This window comes from Callospermophilus lateralis, chromosome 2 (assembly GCF_048772815.1).
Source record: "Callospermophilus lateralis isolate mCalLat2 chromosome 2, mCalLat2.hap1, whole genome shotgun sequence".
NCBI lineage: Eukaryota > Metazoa > Chordata > Mammalia > Rodentia > Sciuridae > Callospermophilus > Callospermophilus lateralis.
Window position 1 is genome coordinate 6,356,794 of NC_135306.1, and position 7,752 is coordinate 6,364,545.

The following is a 7,752-nucleotide window of genomic DNA, read 5'->3' on the forward strand; positions in this document are numbered from 1 at the left end:
CCTGGCCTCTGGAGCTGGCAGAAGCCCCCGGGCCAGGGTGGCACATATGTCCCTGCACCATGCCAGCCGCAGCTGGGCCTTTTGTGGCAGTTCCTGGCTCTGAGGGGTGCCTGCAGGAGGGACCCCAGCTGTGCTCAGGTTCCGTGTGGCTCTGCCAGGTTCGGAAAGGCCTAACAGAGAAAGGAGGCTGGCAGAGCTCAGCCCAGAGCCCAGGCCTTGCCAAGGACAGGCACAGACAAGAGGCCACCTCAGCAAGGCCAGAATATCCTGTGCAGCTGCGCTGCTCAGCCTTGCTCAGCCGGTCCAGGAAGCCACCATGATCAGTTCCCGGGGCCTCCCCACAGGGACCCTGCAGACAGTGCTCATCTGGCTTCCCACATGCAGTGGGTGGGGACATCAGAGGTGGAAGAGTGTTGAGTTAGCCAGGCTAGGCTGCACTCTGCTGCAGGAACAAACAGTCCCCAAATCTCCAGGGCTCAGCAAACAGTAGTTTGTCTCTCGCTGGGGCTACAGGGCCACTGCTCTGCTCCACACAGACACTCGGGGATCCAAGCTGGGGGGCTGCAGCACCCTGCAGCTCCCTCTCTGGAGCAAGTAGCCTTCTTGATCAACTTATAGAGGAAGAGGCTAGGGAAGTTGGAGCTTGTCTCTGTGTGCGTCAGCCCAGAGAGAACACGTCACTTCAGCTCTGGCCTATTAGCCAGAGATGCCTGGGGGCTGGGGATTGTGGGGGCTCAGACGGGACCCCTGGTGAGCACAGGCTGTGGTGGGACTGCTTAGGTTGATCCCCAAAGCTGTGGGCATCCGACTGTGTATCAGCTCCTCACCCAAACTCACTCCCACCCAGGAGGAACGGCCCCTCCTGCCCTCCCCGGATCCCTGCTACAGCACCCACAATGCTCCCCCAGGGTCTTCAAATGTCTGCTCCTCCGCCAGGCTGCTCTCCCAAGGGCAAGGACCAGGATGCTGTATGCCCAGCTCCCAGTCAGAAGAGGGCTCCCCAAGTGATAGTTGAAGAAAAAGAGATGGATAGAAGGAGGGAGGGGGCCTGGGGTTGTAGCTCAGTTGGTAGAGCGCTTGCCTTGTATGCACGAGGCCCTGGGTTCAATCCCCAGTGCCACCAAAAAAAAAAAAAAAAAAAAAGGAGGGAGGGACAGATGGATGGATGAATGGATAGGTGGGTGGGTGGGTGGGTGGATGGATGGATGGACAGGAGGATAGGTGGATGGATGGGTGGGTAGTTGGCTAGGTGGATGGATGGATGAAGGGAGGGAGGGATTAGGTGGATAGCTGGATAGGTAGATGGACGGATGTATGGATGGATGAATGGATGGATGGATAGGTGGTTGGGTAGATGAGAGGGTGGATGGATGGATGGATGGATGAATGGATGAATGGATGGGTGAATGATAAGTGAATTGATGGATGGATAGGTGGATGGATGGATAGGTAGGTGGGTGGATGGATGGGTGAATAGTTGGATGGATGGATGAATGGATAGATGGGTGGATGGGTGGGTGGGTGGGTGGATGGATGATTAGGAGAAAGACTGGATGTCTGGGTGAGTGGACAGGTGAATGAAGAGAGGAAAGGCTGGATGGATATGCAGATGATGACATTGAACAGATGGATAGATGACAGGTGGGTGGGTGGATGTGGGGATAGTGGGATAGAAGGTGTCATTCACTCTATACAGAGTCCTAATGGAGGCAAAGCCAGAGATATGCTCAGGAATAAGAAGGGTCCCCCTTTTTTTTCTTCAAAGCTTATAATTTAATAGAACTTTCCACTAAAAGGTGGTAAATCTTTTAAGATAGAGAAATGGAGTCCATGAGAGGAAATTCAATCTTTCTTTTTGCACCTGCGTTAATCAGCTCTCCCGCCAATACGTCTGCTCGTCCCCCACCCCGTGGCTCTGAATTACCTGGAAGTGTTTAAGAACCATAGCACCTGAAACCTTCCCCAGGTCAGTTAAATCTGAACCTCTAGGGGCAGTGTCCAGGCACCAGGGACCTGTTACGGGTCCCCAAGTGGCTCTAATGAGCAGCCAGGGCTGGGGCGTCTGCTCTGATATTATTTCATCTCAATTTGGTTCCTAAAGAAGGCAACATGTGATAGGAACAGATCCAGGACAAGCGCCCAGGCTGGGGGCTCCTTCCTCTGGCCCGGGCTGCCTCGGGCAGGGCAGGGTGCTGTGGGAAATGGAGGGTCCCAGCCTAGAAGAGGCCCCCCAGGAGAGGGCTGGGACCAGGCAGGCTCCCTAGTCAGACATGCTGGGCTCCTCCTCTTGCTGAAGTGGCCAGGTAATCCCACCTCTAGGCCTCACTCTCCATGTCTGTACAATGGGGAACCTGGTGGGACCACCTAAAAGGGTCGGTGTGGGGCTTCAGTAGGCCTGACTCGCGGACACGCTCCCCAGAGCTGTGGGCACTATTCTTCAGGGAGCCCAGGGAGTCCCTTTGTGCCTGATGACAGGCCACTGGAGAAACATCTCAGGTGGAGGGGACGTGCCAGCCCTCAGTCAGCCTCAGTTCTCTCTCTTGAGACCCAACTCGGGGGACAGGACATGGAGAGACAGAGACTCCAGGTCTGGCAGGCAGGCCGAGTGCCAAGCAGAGGCCAAGGGGTCAAAGGCCAGAGGTCAGAGGGAGACCCAAGGCTGGGGGAAGCCAGAGGGTCTGTGATTGAGAAGCCCCAAGCCCAGAGTCAGACCCAGGGGGCTCCAGCCCGACTCTGGTGCAGCACACAGCAGGCAGGTCAGCCCCTGCCCCCCCCCAGCCTCTGCAACCCTGAGCCAACCATGCTCTGAGCACAGTCCCCACCTCCTAGGACTCAGAGGCCGCGTGGGCAGGGCGCCTCCCCGTATGTCCACTCTCTGGATCACTGCTGGGGAGTGGACCCTGACGGGCCCTCGGTACGGAGGACACTTTAACTCCTTGTGAAAACTGTGCAGCTGGACCCCGACCCCTCACCCAGAGACACCCACACACCCACAGCCCTCCCAGCCTGCCCCACGGCTACAGGGAAAGGTCCTGCTGCCAAGGACGGGGCGAGGAACCCCCAAGGAATTCTGGGCCCATTTAGGGTCACCAGATTGAGCAAATAAGAATATAAAGTGCCCAGGTACATTTTGAGCTAAGCAACAAATAGACTTTATAGTTGTAAGAATGTTCCAGGTGATAACTGGGACTTACACTTTTTAGAAAAGCACTTATTTATCTGAAATTTAAGTTTCACTTGGTGTCTGCGTCCTGTTTTGTTTTTTTGTTTTTTTGTTTTTGTGGCAACCCTGACCCATTACAAGGAAAAGAATTCCTTATGTCCTCTCTGGACATCCATCCATGGCTCCCCAGTGCCAAGGCCAGAGTCTGGGACAGCAGAGCCCTGCGTGGTGGCTCCTGCCGCGGTCCAAGAAGGCTGTGGAGACAGATGGCGAAGAGGGGCCGAATCCCTGTCACCCCCGAATCTGACCTCCCCCATCGGGCAGCAAGAGGGTCAGAAGTCCTCTTAAGTTTGGGTTTGCCTGACGTGAAGAGCAGCGGGGTCCCCTCACTTCACCAACAGCGACTGAGTCCAGCTCCAGAACAGGCCTCTGGCTGGGGACGGGAGCCTCCTGCGTGACGCTGCTCCGGGAACCCTGGCTTCACCCCATCCCCGGCCAGGGGTCCCCCAGAAGCATCTTCCTTCATGAAGCACCTATTGCCAGGTCAAGGGCCCCCGGATCCCCGGTGCTTCAAGCTGAGCTTGCACCACGGAGGGACCATCCGCTTCAGGGGTCCCCAGGGCACCAGCGGAGCCTTCCCTGCCTTGCAGCAGACCAACCTCCAGAATCCTGGGCAGTGGCAAGGGACAGGCCACTCGCCTCCAGGCTGAGCAACAGGCCATGATGGGCGGGCAAGGACAGTCCCTTTTGGGGGGTGCTCTGTGCTTAGCACTCACCTCACTAAAGACTTGCTCCAAGTTGACCTTCCTGCACCCCCCCCAGAACAAGCCAGGTCCCCAAGGGACACTGCCCTGCACCCTGTGCTCCCCTTGCCTGAACCAGGAACAATGCATTCAAGGTCTGCCTCCCCCATTGGACTGGGAGCTAGCACTGGGGACAGGGCGTGACCCTGTTTGGGACTTCCCTGGCTACCTCCTAGCACTCAGTACCCAGCTCCCAGCCCCCAGCACCCAGCTCCCAGCACTCAGCACCCACCTCCACACCACAGAGTAGGTGCTCAGTAACTATGGGGTGGAAGAGGGAGGGAGGAGGACTCTGGGCTCCGCCCGACAGGGGCTTGGCCCAGGTGCGGCCCCAGGCGGGTCCTGGAGGGTCTGTACAGAGGAGGGCTCCCAGGTCAGCGCCATCGCACCCTTTCCCAGAGTTCCGGAGCCAGCGGCTTGGGGACACGCAGCGCCTCCTTCATCAGCTGTTTCTCCGCTTCCCCTTCACGGGAGACTGGGGCAGGTGATCAGTTCATGACGTTTGCATTTTACCTAAACTTCTTAGTGAAAGTTTTTCCTCTTTAAAAGAGAGGGGGAATTGGCAAGATTAGGCTTGTTTCCATTTTACAGATGAGAGAGACAAGGGTCAATAACAGAGATAAGGCCACGTGAGAACCATCTATACAGAGACCAGGAGTTCGCAGCCCCAAGTCCCCGCCATGCAGGTGGGCAGCGGAGGAAGCAGGTGCTTCTCCAGCCAGATTTCCTGGGTTCAGATCCGGCACTGCTTCGTGCTAGTTGTGTAAATAATTAACTTGGCAAGTCAATTCATTCCCCATACCTAGTTCCCCATCTGTGCAATGGGATCACTGGGGGACACCTGGGGTCTATGTAATTCCTCAGTTAACCAAGCAACAAGGTGACTACAGCGCAGGTGTGTGCTGTCATCACCAGCCTCCAGGAGGCCACCGGAGGGTGCCACCAAAGAGGCCTTGGTGCCCACTCCCAGCTCTGCTCTGAAAGATCCGCGTGGCTCACCAAGGAGCCTCGGGCTCTGTGCCTGGTCCACCAGCCCCGCCACGCCAGCCCTGCGGCATGCTGCTCCATCCCCGTGTCCCGAACCCCTCCACGTGCCCTTGCCGGCCTCTTCCTCCTCTTCTGCGCCTCTGCTCCCAGATCTCAGGCCCCCGGGGCTCTGGCTGCACCTGCAAATGGTGGGAGATCCCAGAAGCCTCCGGGGAGGGAGCGGCTCCTTCCTCACAGGTCCTCTAAGGCCCTGGAAGCCCGACTGTGGGGTCCCTAGGTGGGCTGGCCTCCAGTGTCCTCCCAGGAACTGCCCTGGACACCTGGATAAAGCTGATGGCCACGCCCTCCCTGAAGGACCCATCCCTCCCCCCTGCCCCACACTGGACTCCAGAGCCACCCACTGATTCAAATCCACAATGTGCTGGGCCCTGAATGGTGGCCCTGCTGCACCCCAGGTGGCCTGTGGCCAACAGCTCCAGGCCCTGCAGAAGGGAAATGGTTAAGATGAGGCCCAGGTGGGTCTCTGAACCAGCCTCAGTCACACCCCAGCAAGAAAGAGTCATGTGACCTTCCCAGAACCGCTGGCTCGCCAGGATCAGGGTTGGACGCCACCGTGGGACCGCACATCTCTACCACCTGTCTGAAGCAGAAGTCATGCCCCACTCTGACCAGGACGCACCCACTTCCGAGGAAGTCCAACTGCTTGTCAAATGCACCTTGGAGTCCCCAGGAATCAAGTAGACACTTGAAGACCTCACAGCAGCGAGCTGCCCAGGCTAATGACGAGTGTTCTAGGACAGGAAATAGCTCATGCAAAGGCCCCGGGGCAGTCGAGACCCTGTTCCATTCAGAAACGCAAAGTAGCTGCTTGAGGCAGAGAAAGGAAAAGAGATGAGGGAAATCAAGGAGGAACAAGACCAAGGGGAGCCGCCTGGCGCGTGGTCTTCGTGGGGAATCAGGCCCCAAACTCCACAGTCCCGGCACTGTGCCCTCCCAGAGTGTGGTCTGCCCACCGCCTGGAACTCTCTCCTGCCAGAGCCCTCTCCCTTCGCCCTTCCTCTCCTCTCTCCTCACCCTCCTCTTCCCCCTCCTCTGTCACACAAGCCCCTCCTCCGCTGAGGAGAGGACCGGCCGCCCCACCCCCACACCAGCTGGCAGAGCCGCCCTGACGGCCCAGGACCCTGGGAGCCAGGAGGCTCTTTCCCAAGAGCGCTGGCCAGGGGCGGCCTCAGTCTCCCCGTTCCTGGCCACACCGCCCCCTGCTCCAGCCGACTTCCCGCAGCCAAGGGTGGGCAGGCCTGGCCCTGTCAGATACGCCCAGCCTGCGGAGGAGGAAGGGGGTCAGGAGGGGGTGGAACTCTCCAGATTTTCTCCAGCCTCCAAGGGCCTCTGGAGAGGTTATGTAAGATTTCTTTTTTAAAAAAGTGTGGAAAGAAAATTTTTGCCAATATTAAGAAGTGTGGAGCCAGGCAGATGAGGGGCGAGTCCTGAGACGGGAACCCTGTGGCTCCCCGCGGGCAGGGGCCAGGCCATCTTGTCCCCGCTGCGTCCCCAGGACAAGCTCTATGCCAGGCAGGAGGAGGCGCTGGGCAAATATTTGCAGATTTGATGAATGAAGTGCAGGAGAAGGAAGCTGGGAGAGGGGGATAGGGCAGGAGGGTGAGAAGAGGGAGTCCTGTGCGTGGAGGCTGCTCTGGAGCCAGGAGAGGGCTGGGGTGGGGAGACCGCTCTGGAGTCTGGAGTCAGGAAAAAGTGCTGAGTAAAATCTGTCTTTGAAAAGGCCCAGATTATTCATCTAAGTCTTCATCTCGCTCAATTTCAGTTCAAGCGGCTGCAAATATTTGAAATGAGTAATTTCTCCTGATGAAGAGAGTCTGATTTTGATTCTGCCTCATTTATTTCGAGATTTAGGGGAGAACCCGGAGGGAGAGGGCTGGGTCTGCAGTCAGGCAGCTCCGGGCCTCTCCCCCCGCCGCCTCTGGGTTGGGGGTCCACACCCTGGTTGGTCCTGATCCCGGGTTTGAAGTCGAAGGACGGCGGGATTGGCTGGCGCACCTGGACCAGGGCAGGGGCCTGTCTCTGATTCACGAAGCCCCCGGCCTCAAAGCAGAGGCCCCATCCCAGGACAGAGGCCCAGCTGGGAGGCCAGGTCTGCACCAGCTCCTGGATCTCCAGCCCAGTTTCGGGTCCCCAGGCCCCTGGGTCAGGCCCCGGGGCCACTGGTACAGCCACAAGCCCTGCCTGGCCACTGCCCTCCGCCCACAGCTACGGTGGCTCCCCAGAGCTCCTGGACAAATCCCCGAGCATCTCACCCGGCCTCAGGTCACCCTCCAGCCTCACCCCTGGTCAGCAGGCCCAGACCTTGGTACCTCCTCCCCCTCAGCCGGCCACCAGGCAGTCCCTGTCCCTCCCACGAAGCTTGACCCAGCGTCATCTCCTCCATGAAGTCTTCCCTGCCCCCACAGGAGGTGAGGGCCACTGAGGCCCCTGCCTCTGCAGAGCCTGTCCAGCCCCGTCCGGGGCCTCCCTGAAGCTCCCACTCGCGCGAGGCCAGGGCTGCTCTGAAAGCTGGGGCTCTCCGTGCTCAGCGCCCAGCCCGGCTCACAGCGCTGGGAACCCGGGAGAACACACGGGGAGAAGTGCAGCGTGGGGACAGCGCTCGGAGGGAAGCTGCCCTGAGGGCCCTGCAGCCGGGCCAGGGCGGCCCTGGTGCTCCGGCTCCCACTCTGTGAACCACCAGCCACACCATCCCGTGACGAGGTGCAGAGAAGCAAAGACGGGTCCGTTCAGAGACGGGGG

At 58.9% G+C, this 7,752-nt stretch overlaps 1 non-coding gene across 1 annotated transcript; it reads left to right on the forward strand.

Moving 5' to 3' along the window:
• The first annotated feature begins 1,050 nt into the window (after window positions 1-1,050).
• On the forward strand, window positions 1,051-1,123 carry Trnat-ugu (transfer RNA threonine (anticodon UGU)). The gene has a single exon. It is a non-coding gene; the product is annotated as a tRNA-Thr (tRNA).
• The last annotated feature ends 6,629 nt before the right edge of the window (window positions 1,124-7,752 follow it).